This window comes from Ovis canadensis, chromosome 5, assembly GCF_042477335.2.
Source record: "Ovis canadensis isolate MfBH-ARS-UI-01 breed Bighorn chromosome 5, ARS-UI_OviCan_v2, whole genome shotgun sequence".
NCBI lineage: Eukaryota > Metazoa > Chordata > Mammalia > Artiodactyla > Bovidae > Ovis > Ovis canadensis.
In genome coordinates, this window is record NC_091249.1 from 19,877,938 (window position 1) to 19,894,476 (window position 16,539).

Consider the following 16,539-nt stretch of genomic DNA (forward strand, 5'->3'; position numbering starts at 1 on the left):
TCATGTCTCAAGCCTTAAACTCATGTAAGGTCCACTTATCAGTGAACACAACGCATGAGTGTGTGAATGAGTCACAGTGGATTTTTTTTTTTTGGCCATGCTGCATGGCACATGGGACCTTAACTCCCCAACTAGAGATTGAAACTGTGCCCCCGCAGTGGAAGCATGGAGTCTTAGGCACTGGACTACCAGGGAAGTCCCCTCACGGTGGATATATTAAAAAAAAATTCAGGGTGTAGTTGCTTTACAATGTTGTGTTAATTTCTGTTGAACAGCCAAGTGACTCAGCTATATGTATATCCCCTCTTTTTTGGATTTCCTTCCCCTTTAGGTCACCACGGAGCACTGAGTAGAGTTCCCTGCGCTATTCAGTAGGTTCTTGTTAGTTATCTATTTTATACATAAATGTATGTATATGTCGATCCCAACTTCCCAGTTCATCCTACCCACTCTTCCCTCTTTGGTACCCATACATTTGGCGTCTACATCTGTGTCTCTATTTCTGTTTTGTGGAGAAGTTCATCGGCATCATTTTTCTAGATTCCACATATAAGCGATATTATACAATATTTGTTTTTCTCTCTCTGACTTACTTAACTCTGTATGACAGTCTCTAGGTCCATCCACTTCTCTACAAATTGCACAATTTCATTTCTTTGTGTAGCTCAGTAATATTCCATTGTATATATGTAGCACAGCTTCTTTATCCATTCTCCTGTTGATGGACATTTAGGTTGCTTTCGTATCCTGAGTATTGTAAACAGTTCTACAATGAACATTGGGGTGCCTGTATCTTTTCGATTTATGGTTTTCTCCATGTATCACAGTGGGTACTTATTGGTCCAGCCCTCACCATTCTTTTCACTTGCCTCCTCCCTTAATCCTGAGATGGAAATTATAATATGATTTGACTCTCTTGGGGAAAAAAAATGGTATTTGACTATGTGATCTGTTCACATGTATATTCGTTTCCTAAGGCTGCTGTAATGGCCGCAGATTGGATGGCTTAAAATAGTAGATATATGTCCTGCCAGTTCTACAGGCCAGAAATCAAGGTATTGGCAAGGTTGGTTCTTTTTGAAAGGCCCTCAGGAAGATTCTGTCCCCTGCCTCTCTCAATTTTTGGTGGCTACTGGCTAATTTTTTTTTTTTTTTTTGGCTGCACCAGGCCTTAGTTGCAGCATATGGGATCTAGTTCCCTGACCAGGGATCAAACACCCAGGCCCCCTGCATTGGGAGCTTGAAGTCTTAGCCACTGGACCATCAGGGAAGTCAATCCCAGCTACTGGCAATCTTGGCTTGTAGGTGCATCTCTCCAAGCTCTGCTCCCATCTTCACTTCATCCTTCTTCCCCGTGACCCTCTGGGTTTTCAATCTAGTCTCTTATAAAAATGCTCTCGTTGGATTCAGAGCTCACCCTAATCCCACACAATCTTGATTTCGGACGTGCACAGCACTCAACAGCAGCTTGCAGCAAACAGCAGCGAGGTGTAACTGGAAGCAAGGTCTTAGTTCCCCAGACCGGGAGTCCTAACCACTGGGCCACAGGAGCCAGCAGTTAGGGCTAGAATCCCTAGTCCTTGCCTGCTAGTCAGAACGGGTTCAGGCGAGGAGGCAGAAGGTAAAGTAAGAAATTTATTGAAAAGTACATGCGAAAAGGCACACAGTGAGTTCAGAGAGAGTTGCACTTTCGGGAAGTTTAAATCCTTAATAAGGAGGAAGTTATTAGGCTCTTTGTCTTCGGTCAGGCCAGTCTCTTGCTTTGTCCCTCCCCTGGTTATTTGTCTCAGGACCTCCCCCGCCCCACCCCTCCCCACCCGCCGCCGCCCCCCCCCCGCCCCCCCGGGATGAGCATGCACCCCTTAGCCAAGACGGATGTCTAAGTGAATGCTTCTGGGAGGAGCAAGATTCATTACAACTTGGAATTATCCTCTGACTTTTGACCCCAAGGAGCCCTTCTGTGCATGCGTAGTGTCTCCCTTATCCTAAAAAGGAGGTGGAGATTCCTTAATCCTTTACTCCCTTATCCCTCAATCTCTTTACAAAGAGAGGCAGGCTTTTGCCTCTCTCTGTCCTTTGCTGTTGCAGTTCAGTGTCTCCGGCTCTTTGCGACCCCATGGACTGCAGCGCAGCAGGCTTCCCTGTCCTTCACCATCTCCCAGAGTTTGCTCAAACCCATGTCCATCAAGTCGGTGATGCCATCCAACCATTTCATCCTCTGCCGTCCCCTTCTCCTGCCTTCAATCTTTCCCAGCATCACAGTCTTTTCCAATGAGTTGGCTCTTGGCATTGATCGATAGCTTATGGTGAACGATGTCGGATTCGTGATCTCTGAAGAAAAAGATTTAGCTTCGGGACCAGGGACCAGGTTTGATCACTCAAGAGCTTTTGTGTAGCAATAGTTTTATTAAAGTGAAAAATAGACAGAGAAAGCTTCCGACACAGACATCAGAAGGGGGATGAAGAGTACTCCGTCCCCTAGTCTTAGCAAGGGAATTATATACTTTTTAATTGGTTATTACAATAAGTCAAAAGGATGTCCCAAGACTGTGAAGATCTTACTAGACCCGCTCCCATAAAATACATTTTAAGATAACAGGATTAGTCAGAAGGTTTTCAGGAAGGAGAAACATGTCCTCAAGCAGGGTACATTATTGTTCAGTTGAGTTCAGTTCAGTCGCTCAGTCGTGTCCGACTCTTTGCGACCCCATGAATTGCAGCACGCCAGGCCTCCCTGTCCATCACCAACTCCCGGAGTCTTCCAATGAATATTCATGGTTGATTTCCTTTAGGATGGACTAGTTTGATCTCCCTGCAGTCCAAGGGACTCTCAAGTCTTCTTCGGCACCACAGTTCAAAGGCATCAATTCTTCGGCATCAGTCTTTTTGATGATCCAGTTCTCACATCTGTACATGAGTACTGGAAAAACAATAGCTTTGACTATTCATACTTCTGTAGACAAAGTAATATTTCTGCTTTTTAATATGCTGTCTAGGTTTGTCATAGCTTTTCTTCCAAGGAGCAAGTGTCTTTTAATTTCACGGCTGCAGTCACCATCTGCAGTGATTTTGGAGCCCGAGAAAATAAAGTCTGTCACTGTTTCCATTGTTTCCCCATCTATTTGCCATAAAGTGATGGGACCAGATGCCATGATCATAGTTTATTGAATGTTGAGCTTTAAGCCAAATTTTTCACTCTCCTCTTTCACTTTCATCAAGAGGCTCTGTAATTCCTCTTCACTTTCTGCCATTAAGGTGACGTCATCTGCTTACCTGAGGTTATTGATATAACCTGTTGGTTATTGTCAAGGTTATTGTCCTTGCCATGGTTATTTACTTGAGATGTTTACAAGAGACAAAGACTGGCTCTGTTTCTGTTGTTACTTCTATTTTGGAGAGCAAACAGGCGGCTGATTGTAAATTCTTCAGCTGGAGTGCATCTGTCTCTTGCCTCAGGAAATGCAAACAGAAAGATGGCTGATTGTAAATGCTCAACCTGGAGTCTGTCTCCTACCTCAGTCTTCTCTGAGCCTTACCTTAATGACACCTGCAAAGACTATGTTCAGATAAGACCATATTCTGAGTTTCTAGGTGGATGGGAAATTTTGTGAGACACTGTTCAATCCAATGTAGCAGGATTTTGTGGCTTTCCCAAGGGCAGTGGGGAACCACAGAAGGTGTTTGAGCAGTGGCAGGATGAGGTCAGATCTAGCTGGTAGAAACCCCTGCAACCCCTGACTTACCTCCTCTGGCTTGGATGCTGTCTCGGCCTCCGCCTTCAACAGTCTCCACAGCGGCCACAGTGCTTCTTAAAACTTAAAGCCAATCATGCCACAAGCTTCCCTGGTGGTCCAATGGTTAAGAATCCGCCTGCCAATGCAGGGGACACGAGTTTGATCCTTGCTCTGGGAAGGAACCAAGTGGGGCAACTAAGCCCGTGCACTGCAACTACTGAGCGCATGTGATGTAGAGCCCGTGCTCCAAAACAAGAGAGGCCATGGCCACAAGAAGTCTGCACACCGCAACTAGAGAAAGGCCATGCGCAGCAACAAAGACCTAACACAGCCCACTCCCTGCAAAAAAACCTCAGTTGTGTAATTTCCTTGCTCCAAAGGCACCATAACCCTCAAAACTACCCTCTCCTCAGCCCACAAGGTCCCATGTGACTTGTCTCTATGATCTATTCCATCTCCTCCTTACTCACCCAGCTCAAACCACAGCTTCCTGGCTGCAATTGAAATGCTCCTGTTGTAGCCATGCATTCCGGGAAACAAACTTACTCAGAAGGACAATGCATATAGTGGAGTGCAGTTTATTACACTGGTGGGCCCAAGGCAGAGTCTCCTCTTAGCCCAGGACCCAGACCAGTTTTTGTGAAAACCTTATATACCCTAACCAGTGATGCCGAAGAAGCTGAAGTTGAACGGTTCTATGAAGACCTACAAGACCTTTTAGAACTAACACCCCCAAAAGATGTCCTTTTCGTTATAGGGGACTGGAATGCAAAAGTAGGAAGTCAAGAAACACCTGGAGTAACAGGCAAATTTGGCCTTGGAAAGCAGAATGAAGCAGGGCAAAGACTAATAGAGTTTTGCCAAGAAAATGCACTGGTCATAGCAAACACCCTCTTTCAACAAAACAAGAGAAGACTCTACACATGGACATCACCAGATGGTCAACATCGAAATCAGACTGATTATATTCTATGCAGCCAAAGATGGAGACGCTCTATACAGTCAACAAAAACAAGACCAGGAGCTGACTGTGGCTCACATCAGGAACTCTCTATTGCCAAATTCAGACTTAAATTGAAGAAAGTAGGGAAAACCGCTAGACCGTTCAGGTATGACCTAAATCAAATCCCCTATGATTATACAGTGGAAGTGAGACATAGATTTAAGGGACTAGAACTGATAGATAGAGTGCCTGATGAACTATGGAATGAAGTTCATGACATTGTGCTGGAGACAGGGATCAAGACCATCCCCATGGAAAAGAAATGCAAAAAAACCACAATGGCTGTCTGGGGAGGCCTTACAAATAGCTGTGCAGAGAAAAGAGGCAAAAAGCAAAGGAGAAAAGGAAAGATATAGGCATCTAAAGGCAGAGTTCCAAAGAATAGCAAGAGATAAGAAAGCCTTCTTCAGTGATCAATGCAAAGAAATAGAGGAAAACAACAGAATGGGAAAGACTAGAGATCTCTTCAAGAAAATTAGAGATACCAAGGGAACATTTCATGCAAAGATGGGCTCGATAAAGGACAGAAATGGCATGGACCTAACAGAAGCAGAAGATATTAAGAAGAGGTGGCAAGAATACACAGAAGAACTGTACAAAAAAGATCTTCACGACCCAGATAATCATGATGATGTGATCACTAATCTAGAGCCAGACATCTTGGAATGTGAAGTCAAGTGGGCCTTAGAAAGCATCACTACGAACAAAGCTAGTAGAGGTGATGGAATTCCAGTTGAGCTGTTTCAAATCCTGAAAGATGATGCTGTGAAAGTGCTGCACTCAATATGCCAGCAAGTTTGGAAAACTCAGCAGTGGCCACAGGACTGGAAAAGGTCAGTTTTCATTCCAATTCCAAAGAAAGGCAATGCCAAAGAATGCTCAAACTACCGCACAATTGCACTCATCTCACATGCTAGTAAAGTGATGCTCAAAATTCTCCAAGCCAGGCTTCAGCAATACGTGAACCGTGAACTCCTTGACGTTCAAGCTGGTTTTAGAAAAGGCAGAGGAACAAGAGATCAAATTGCCAACATCCGCTGGATCATAGAAAAAGCAAGAGAGTTCCAGAAAAAGCAAGAGAGTTCCAGAAAAGCATCTATTTCTGCTTTATGGACTATGCCAAAGCCTTTGACTGTGTGGATCACAATAAACTGTGGAAAATTCTTCAAGAGATGGGAATACCAGACTACCTAACCTGCCTGTTGAGAAATCTGTATGCAGGTCAGGAAGCAACAGTTAGAACTGGACATGAAACAACAGACCGGTTCCAAATAGGAAAAGGAGTACGTCAAGGCTGTATATTGTCACTCTGCTTATTTAATTTATATGCAGAGTACATCATGAGAAATGCTGGACTGGAAGAAACACAAGCTGGAATCAAGATTGCCAGGAGAAATATCAATAACCTCAGATATGCAGATGACACCACCCTTATGGCAGAAAGTGAAGAGGAACAAAAAAGCCTCTTGATGAAAGTGAAAGAGGAGAGTGAAAAAGTTGGCCTAAAGCTCAACATTCAGAAAACTAAGATCATGGCATCTGGTCCCATCACTTCATGGGAAATAGATGGGGAAACAGTGGAAACAGTGTCAGACTTTATTTTTTTGGGCTCCAGAATCACTGCAGATGGTGACTGCAGCCATGAAATTAAAAGACGCTTACTCCTTGGAAGAAAAGTTATGACCAACCTAGATAGCATATTCAAAAGCAGAGACATTACTTTGCCAACTAAGGTCTGTCTAGTCAAGGCTATGGTTTTTCCTGTGGTCAAGTATGGATGTGAGAGTTGGACTGTGAAGAAGGCTGAGTGCTGAAGAATTGATGCTTTTGAACTGTGGTGTTGGAGAAGACTCTTGAGGGTCCCTTAAACTGCAAGGAGATCCAACCAGTCCATTCTGAAGGAGATCAGCCCTGGGATTTCTCTGGAAGGAATGATGCTAAAGCTGAAACTCCAGTACTTCGGCCACCTCATGCAAAGAGTTGACTCCTTGGAATTCTGGGAGGGATTGGGGACAGGAGGAGAAGGGGATGACAGAGGATGAGATTGCTGGATGGCGTCACTGACTCGATAGACGTGAGTCTGAGTGAACTCTGGGAGTTGGTGATGGACAGGGAGTCCTGGCGTGCTGCGATTCATGGGGTCTCAAAGAGTCGGACACGACTGAGCGACTGAACTGAACTTATATACCCTAAGTGTATAAGGTTCCCTGAATCTAGTCTGAACAAAGGAAAAAGAAAGATACAATCAAAGTTAACCCGTGATTCATATGCGTTAAGCCTATGAAGTTAACAGTGGACAATTATTAATAGGCCTGTGGTCATACCCCAATAAGCGTAATAGAATGTATAATTCTGTTTGGTTACACAGATAATTAAGGCATTCTTTTAGGTGATGGAGAGCCCTGGGACTCTTCCTTCTGGGAACCTGGTTTTCCAGTTGGGCCTGGTTTTCCAGTTGGGCCTGGTTTTCCAGCTGGTATGTCATTTCTGTAGATACTGGGCATATAGCTCAAAGTCCACAGTCCGGCCCAAGATGGAGTCCTACTTTGTTTCCTCCTTCACTCCAAGATCATCTCATTTTTGGGCCTTGGTATATGCTGTGCCTTCTGCCTGGAACATCCATCCTCCCAATTCTCCCCATAGCTTCTGCCTTCAGCCCCCATCTTTGCAGATCCAGCCCTCTGACCTCCTGACCCATTACTGTGTGTCCAGTTGAAACTGTTAACCACAGACTGGGATTGAACTCATGTGCTGGGACTCAAACCCGGCCAAAACCCAGTTTAGGACTTGAACTCCTGTGGCTGGGACTCAAACATAGCCAAAATCCTGCTTGATACTTGAACCCACATGGTTCAACCCAGCCAAAACCCATGGTACCTGGTTTCAGAACCTAATGAAGTTCAGGTTCTTGATGTCTCATCACAGAAAGAATCCAATGAGAGACAAAGTGAAAGGTAAGAAGTGGATTTATTCAGATAGAAGGAAGCACACTCTGGAGTGTGGGCCATTGCAGAGGGTGAGCACAGCCCTGAAATTTGGCATGGGTGGTTTTTATAGGCTGGGTAATTTCATATGCTAATCAGTGGGAGGATTATTCCAACTATTTTGGGGAAAGGGTGGAGATTTCCAGGATTTCAGCCACCTCCCACTCCTTGGTCTTTTAACAGTGCCTTGGAACAGTATGAAAGGCAAAATGATAGGATACTGAAAGAGGAACTCCCCAGGTCAGTAGGTGCCCAATATGCTACTGGAGATCAGTGGAGAAATAACTCCAGAAAGAATGAAGGGATGAAGCCAAAGCAAAAACAATACCCAGCTGTGGATGTGACTGGTGATAGAAGCAAGGTCCGATGCTGCAAAGAGCAATATTGCATAGGAACCTGGAATGTCAGATCCATGAATCAAGGCAAATTGGAAGTGGTCAAACAAGAGATGGCAAGAGTGAACGTCGACATTCTAGGAATCCGCGAACTAAAATGGACTGGAATGGGTGAATTTAACTCAGATGACCATTATATCGACTACTGTGGGCAGGAATCCCTTAGAAGAAATGGAGTAGCCATCATGGTCAACAAAAGAGTCTGAAATGCAGTACTTGGATGCAATCTCAAAAACGACAGAATGATCTCTGTTCGTTTCCAAGGAAAACCATTGAATATCACAGTTATCCAAGTCTATGTCCCAAGCAGTAATGCTGAAGAAGCTGAAGTTGAATGGTTTTATGAAGACCTACAAGACCTTTAGAACTAACACTCAAAAAAGATGTCCTTTTCATTATAGGGGACTGGAATGCAAAAGTAGGAAGTTAAGAAACACCTGGAGTAACAGGCAAATTTGGCCTTAGAATGTGGAATGAAGCAGGGCAAAGACTAATAGAGTTTTGCCAAGAAAATGCACTGGTCATAGCAAACACCCTCTTTCAACAAAACAAGAGAAGACTCTACACATGGACATCATCAGATGGTCAACATTGAAATCAGATTGATTATATTCTTTGCAGCCAAAGATGGAGAAGCTCTATACAGTCAGCAAAAACAAGACTGGCCTGTGGCTCAGATCATGAACTCCTTATTGGCAAATTCAGACTTAAATTGAAGAAAGTAGGGAAAACCGCTAGACCATTCAAGTATGACCTAAATCAAATCCCCTATGATTATACAGTGGAAGTGAGAAATATATTTAAGGGACTAGATCTGATAGATAGAGTGCTTGATGAACTATGGAATGAGGTTCGTGACATTGTACAGGAGACAGGGATCAAGACCGTCCCCATGGAAAAGAAATGCAAAAAAGCAAAATGGCTGTCTGGGGAGGCCTTACAAATAGCTGTGAAAAGAAGGCAAGCAAAAAGCAAAGGAGAAAAGGAAAGAAATAAGCAACTGAATGCAGAGTTCCAGAGAATAGCAAGAAGAGATAAGAAAGCCTTCCTCAGTGATCAATGCAAAGAAATAGAGGAAAACAACAGAATGGGAAAGACTAGAGATCTCTTCAAGAAAATTAGAGATACCAAGGGAACATTTCATGCAAAGATGGGCTCAATAAAGGACAGAAATGGTATGGACCTAACAGAAGCAGAAGATATTAAGAAGAGGTGGCAAGAATACACAGAAGAACTGTGCAAAGAAAATCTTCATGACCCAGATAGTCATGATGATGTGATCACTAATCTAGAGCCAGACATCTTGGAATGTGAAGTCAAGTGGGCCTTAGAAAGCATCACTATGAACAAAGCTAATGGCGGTGATGGAATTCCAGTTGAGCTGTTTCAAATCCTGAAAGATGATGCTGTGAAAGTGCTGCACTCAATATGCCAGCCAATTTGGAATACTCAGCAGTGGCCACAGGACTGGAAAAGGTCAGTTTTCATTCCAATCCCAAAGAAAGGCAACGCCAAAGAATGCTCAAAGTACCGCACAATTGCACTCATCTCACATGCTAGTAAAGTAATGCTCAAAATTCTCCAAACCAGGCTTCAGAAATATGTGAACCATGAACTTCCAGATGTTCAAGCTGGTTTTAGAAAAGGCAGAGGAACCAGATATCAAATTGCCAACATCTGCTGGATCATGAAAAAAGCAAGAGAGTTCCAGAAAATCATCTATTTCTGCTTTATTGACTATGCCAAAGCCTTTGTCTGCGTGGATTACAATAAACTTGGAAAATTCTGAAAGAGATGGGAATATCAGACCACCTGACCTGCCTCTAGAGAAATCTGTATGCAGGTCAGGAAGTAACAGTTAGAACTGGACATAGAACAACAGACTGGTTCCAAATAGGAAAAGGAGTACGTCAAGGCTGTATACTGTCACCCTGCTTATTTAACTTCTATGCAGAGTACATCATGAGAAACTCTGGGCTGGAAGAAGCACAGGCTGGAATCAAGATTGCTGGGAGAAATATCAATAACCTCAGATATGCAGATGACACCACCCTTATTGCAGAAAGTGAAGAGGAACAAAAAAGCCTCTTGATGAAAGTGAAAGAGGAGAGTGAAAAAGTTGGCTTAAAGCTCAACATTCAGAAAACGAAGATCATGGCATCTGGTCCCATCACTTCATGGCACATAGATGGGGAAACAGTGGAAACAGTGTCAGACTTTATTTTGGGGGGCTCCAAAATCACTGCAGATGGTGCTTGCAGCCATGAAATTAAAAGACACTTACGCCTTGGAAGGAAAGTTATGACCAACCTAGATAGTATATTCAAAAGCAGAGACATTACTTTGCCGACTAAGGTCCGTCTAGTCAAGGCTATGGTTTTCCAGTGGTCATGTATGGATGTGAGAGTTGGACTATAAAGAAAGCTGAGCACTGAAGAATTGATGCTTTTGAACTGTGGTGTTGGAGAAGACTCTTGAGAGTCCCTTGGACTGCAAGGAGATCCAACCAGTCCATCGTAAAGGAGATCAGTCCTGGGTGTTCTTTGGAAGGAATGATGGTAAAGCTGAAACTCCAATACTCTGGCCACCTCATTTGAAGAGTTGACTCATTGGAAAAAAGTCTGATGCTGGGAGAAATTGAGGGCAGGAGGAGAAGGAGATGACAGAGGATGAGATGGCTGGATGGCATCACCGACTCAATGGACAAGAGTTTGGGTGAACTCTGGGAGTTGGTGATGGATGGGAGGCCTGGTGTGCTGCAATTCACAGGGTCGCAAAGACTCAGACATGACTGAGCTACTGAACTGAACTGAACTGACCCTCTATTAAACAGTTAATTGTGTGATCCTGTCTATCTCTATCCATAGGCTTCAGCTTGTAATTCCAGCTTGCCTCCAGGACAGCATCATTTCCCACCTGTGCACTGCGTGGCTCTGTCGGGCTCGGGCTGCCAGCTCGTCTGCACGGGCTCTGCCTGCCACTATTATACCCTGCTTTTTCTCAAAGCTGTGATTTTTCCAGTAGTCATGTATGGATGTGAGAGTTGGACTGTAAAGAAAACTGAGTGCCGAAGGATTGATGCTTTTCAACGGTGGTGTTGGAGAAGACTCTTGAGAGACCCTTGGACTGCAAGGAGATCCAACCAGTCAATCCTAAAGGATATCAGTCCTGAATATTCATTGGAAGGACTGATGCTGAAGCTGAAACTCCAGTACTTTGGCCATCTGATGCGAAGAGCTGACTCATTCTGTTGTAGCCATGCGTTCTGGAAAACAAACTCACTCAGAAGGACAATGCAGATAGCGGAGTGCAGTTTATTACACCGGCGGGCCCAAGGCAGAGTCTCCTCTTAGCCAAGGACCCCGACCAGTTTTTGTGAAAACCTTATGTACCCTAAGTATACTTGCTCAAACCCACCTCCCCAAATTCCTTGAAACTAGTCTGGACCAGGTAAAAGAGAGATATGATCAAAGTTAACCCATGATTCATGTGTCTCAAGACTAGATAAACAGTGGACATTTATCAATAGGATTGTGGTCATATCCCGATAAACATAATGGAATTTACGACTTTGTTCTGTTACAGAGATAATTGGCATATTCTTTTAGGCAACAGAGAGCCCAAGTACAAATCCTGAGGCTCTTTTATCCAGGGGGTCTGGTTTCCCATTGGTGTGCCATCTCTATAGACACTGGGCACAAAGCTCAGAGTCCATTGGGAGGGTGACCATACATGTAGCCTAATGTTCGCAGCCTGGCCTAAAATGGAGTCCAGCTCTGTCTGTTTCCTCCTTCAAGTTGAAAAGACCCTGATGCTGGGAAAGACTGAAGGCAGAGGAGAAGGGGACAACAGAGGATGAGATGGCTGGATGGCATCACCAACTCGATGGACATGAGTTTGAGTGAGCTCCGGGAGTTGGTGATGGACAAGAAGGCCTGGCGTGCTGCAGTCCAAGGGGTCACAAAGAGTCGGATATGACTGAGCGACTGAACTGAACTGATTTCCTCAGGGGTGCAGCAATGGGATAGTAAGATCTATAAGTCCTCCCAGGTGAGGTCAAAAGATCTCACTAGTCGAGCATACTCTTTTGTCAAATGTTTAGGATCCTCGGAAAAGCTTCCCAACTTGTCCTCTGCCATACTTAGACCAGACATTGAGAAAGGTATGTAGACTCATTGTTTCTCAATTTCCACCAGGAACTTCTTTCAGAGGCAAAACTGTAGGGACAGCTGGTTGGTAACTTATATCATTGCCAGGCTAGCTGAGCTAAGGATGGGCCCCGTGGGAAACTCAGGGTTCCAAGAAGAGGTTTCAGAATATGGGTGGGGCCTCTTTTCTTCCCTAGCTGTGTCTTCCCCTGAGACAGTGGTTCCTCACTGTAGGTGAGGAGTAGCTCTGGCACTCTCTTGCAGATGATTTAACCTTTGGATGGCTCCATAGGGTAGGTCAGTTAAAATGTCTTTTGTCTCCTTACTAGAATTATCCCTCGGAGCTAGACACATCTTAAATTCCTTTTGGGTCTCATTGTCTAAATACAAGGCCATGAAAATTTGAATATATGGAAAAAAATTTTTTTTGAACATATGGAAGCTCACTCCATTTAAATTTCCTTCTACAATATAAATCTAACTGCAATGTAGTATCATAACTCAAGGACCCATTTAATGGCCATTTGGCTTGGCTTCCTAGCTCATACTCTGGCCAAACATGATTACACAGCCTAATGAGTTTCTTTGTTTTTAATCTCAGTAGCCTGAATCTTTCCCAATCCTGGAAGATAAGACCCAGAGGGTTATTGGTTGGGATAGATGCTGCCTGACCCATTTTCACACCCAAACCAGAGATGATGTCTCTAACTCCCGTTCTATCCAAAATTTTACCCTTAAGTCAAAATCCACCACACAGTTTGGTCAAGATTTGCATTTACAATTTCAGATGCTATCCCTTCCAAAGGAGTCTCCCAACCGGTTGTTAGTGCCCAAAAGTTGTCGCAAAGAAATGGCATGAAGACCTCCCCAGTGGTGTTGATGATGAGCTGGAGGTGCTTTAGCTATAAGTTGGGAATAAAGGGTCAACACTTGTAAGGGTTAGAGGGAGGGGAATAAATGCAATCTGGGGTTAACAGAAGAAACAGAGCAGAAATGAGCAGGAACAAAAAAATATAGGAGAAAAACCTCAGAGAAAACAGTGCGATTCTGTTTTGGACCTGCTGCTGGATATGCATAAGCATACAGGACTGACCTGCCAGTCGCAAATAAGCAGACGACAGCAGAGCGCTTTCCTCAGTATACCTGGCCAGGCTTGGTATCCTGGGACCTCTTTAGGACCAAGACCTGACTCTAAACGTTTTCTTACATTATCACCGTCCTATCTAGAGTGCTAGCTGAAACCGTTAACCACAGATTGGGCCTTGAACCCATGTGCTGGGACTCAGACCCAGCCAACACCCAGGTTTGGACTCAAACCCACATGGCTGGGACTCAAACCCAACATAACCCTGCTTGGGACTTGGACCCACATGGTTGGGACTCAGTCAGTTCAGTCGCTCAGTCGTGTCCGACTCTTTGTAACCCCAGGGACTGCAGCATGCCAGGCCTCCCTGTCCATCACCAACTCCCGGAGCTCACTCAAACTCAAGTCCACTGAGTTGGTGATGCCATCCAACCATTTCATCCTCTGTCGACCCCTTCTTCTCTGCCTTCAATCTTTCCCAGCATTAGAGTCTTTTCAAATGAGTCAGCTCTTCGCATCAGGTGGCCAAAGTATTGGAGTTTCAGCTTTACCATCAGTCCTACCAATGAACACCCAGGACTGATCTCCTTTACGATGGACTGGTTGGATCTCCTTGCAGTCCAAGGGACTCTCAAGAGTCTTCTCCAACACCACAGTGCAAAAGCATTAATTCTTCAGTGCTCAGCTTTCTTTATAGTCCAACTCTCACATCCATACATGACCACTGGAAAAACCATAGCCTTGACTAGACGGACCTTTGTTGACAAAGCAATGTCTCTGCTTTTTAATATGCTGTCTAGGTTGGTCATAACTTTCTTTCCAGGGAGTAAACGTCTTTTAACTTCATGGCTGCAATCACCATCTGCAGTGATTTTGGAGCCCCCCAAAATAAAGTCTGACACTTTTTCCCCATCTATGTGCCATGAAGTGATGGGACCAGATGCCATGATCTTCGTTTTCTGAATGTTGAGCTTTAAGCCAACTTTTTCACTCTCCTCTTTCACTTTCATCAAGAGGTTCTTTAGTTCTTCACTTTCTGCCTTAAGGGCGGTGTCATCAGCATATCTGAGGTTATTGATATTTCTCCCAGCAATTTTGACTCCAGCTTGTGCTTCTTCCAGCCCAGAGTTTCTCATGATGTACTCTGCATAGAAGTTAAATAAGCAGGGTGACAACATACAGCCTTGACGTACTCCTTTTCCTATTTAGAACCAGTCTGTTGTTCCATGTGCCGTTCTAACTGTTGCTTCCTGACCTGCATACAGATTTCTCAAGAGGCAGGTCAGGTGGTTTGATATTCCCATCTCTTTCAGAATTTTCCACAGTTTATTGTGATCCACACAGTCAAAGGCTTTGGCATAGTCAATAAGCAGAAATAGATGCTTTTCTGGAATTCTCTTGCATTCTCCATGATCCAGCAGATGCTGGCAATTTGATCTCTGGTTCCTCTGCCTTTTCTAAAACCAGCTTGAACATCTGGGAGTTCACAGTTCACATATTTCTGAAGCCTGGTTTGGAGAATTTTGAGCATTACTTTACTAGCATGTGAGATGAGTGCAATTGTGCGGTAGTTTGAGCATTCTTTGGCATTGCCTTTCTTTGGGATTGGAATGAAAACTGACCTTTTCCAGTCCTGTGGCCACTGCTGAGTATTCCAAATTTGCTGGCATATTGAGTGCAGCACTTTCACAGCATCATCTTTCAGGATTTGAAATAGCTCAACTGGAATTCCATCACCTCCACTAGCTTTGTTCCTAGTGATATTTTCTAAGGCCCACTTGACTTCACATTTCAGGATGTCTGGCTCTAGGTGAGTGATCACACCATCGTGATTATCTTGGCTGTGAAGATCTTTTTTGTACAGTTCTGCGTATTCTTGCCACCTCTTCTTAATATCTTCTGCTTCTGCTAGGTCCATACCATTTCTGTCCTTTATTGAGCCCATCTTTGCATAAAATGTTCCCTTGGTATCTCTAATTCTCTTGAAGAGATCTCTAGTCTTTCCCATTCTGTGTTTTCCTCTATTTCTTTGCATTGATTGCTGAGGAAGGCTTTCTTATCTCTTCTTGCTATTCTTTGGAACTCTGCACTCAGATGCTTATATCTTTCCTTTTCTCCTCTGTTTTTCACTTGCGTTCTCTTCACAGCTATTTGTAAGGCCTCCCCAGACAACCATTTTGCTTTTTTGCATTTCTTTTCCATAGGGATGGTCTTGATCCCTGTCTCCTGTACAATGTCACGAACCTCCATCCATAGTTCATCAGGTACTCTATCTATCAGATCTAGACCCTTAAACCTATTTCTCACTTCCACTGTATAATCATTAGGGATTTGGTTTAGGTCATACCTGAATGGTCTAGTGGTTTTCCCTACTTTGTTCAATTTAAATCTGAATTTGGCAATAAGGAGTTCATGATCTGAGCCACAGTCAGCTCCTGGTCTTGTTTTTGTTGACTGTATAGAGCTTCTCCATCTTTGGCTCCAAAGAATCTAATAATCTGATTTCGGTGTTGACCATCTGGTGATGTCCATGTGTAGAGTCTTCTCTTGTGTTGTTGGAAGAGGGTGATTGCTATGACCAGTGCGTTCTCTTGGCAGAACGCTATTAGTCTTTGCCCTGCTTCATTCCGCATTCTAAGGCCAAATTTGCCTGTTATTCCAGGTGTTTCTTGACTTCCTACTTTTGCATTCCAGTCCCCTATCATGAAAAGGACTCTTTTTTTGGATGTTAATTCTAGAAGGTCTTGTAGGTCTTCATAAAACCATTTAACTTCAGCTTTTTCTGCATTAGTGGTTGGGGCATAGACTTGGATTACCGTGATATTGAATGGTTTGCCTTGGAAACAAACAGAGATCATTCTGTCTGCTGAGACTCAAACCCAGTCAAAACCCTGCTTGGGACTTGGACCCATGTGACTGGCACTTAAACACAGCCAAAACCCACGGTACCTGGTTTCAGAAACTAAGGAAGCTCAGGTTCTTAATATCTCATCACAGAAAGAATTCAGTGAGAGACAAAGGGATTTTAAGAAGTGGATTTAATCGTATACAGAAAGAAGCACACTCCAGATAGAGAGTGGGCTGTTGCAAAGGGTGAGGGCAGCCCCGAAATTTGGCGTGTTTGGTTTTTGCAGGCTGGGTAATTTCATATGCTAATCAGTGGGAGTATTATTCCAACTATTTTTGGGAGT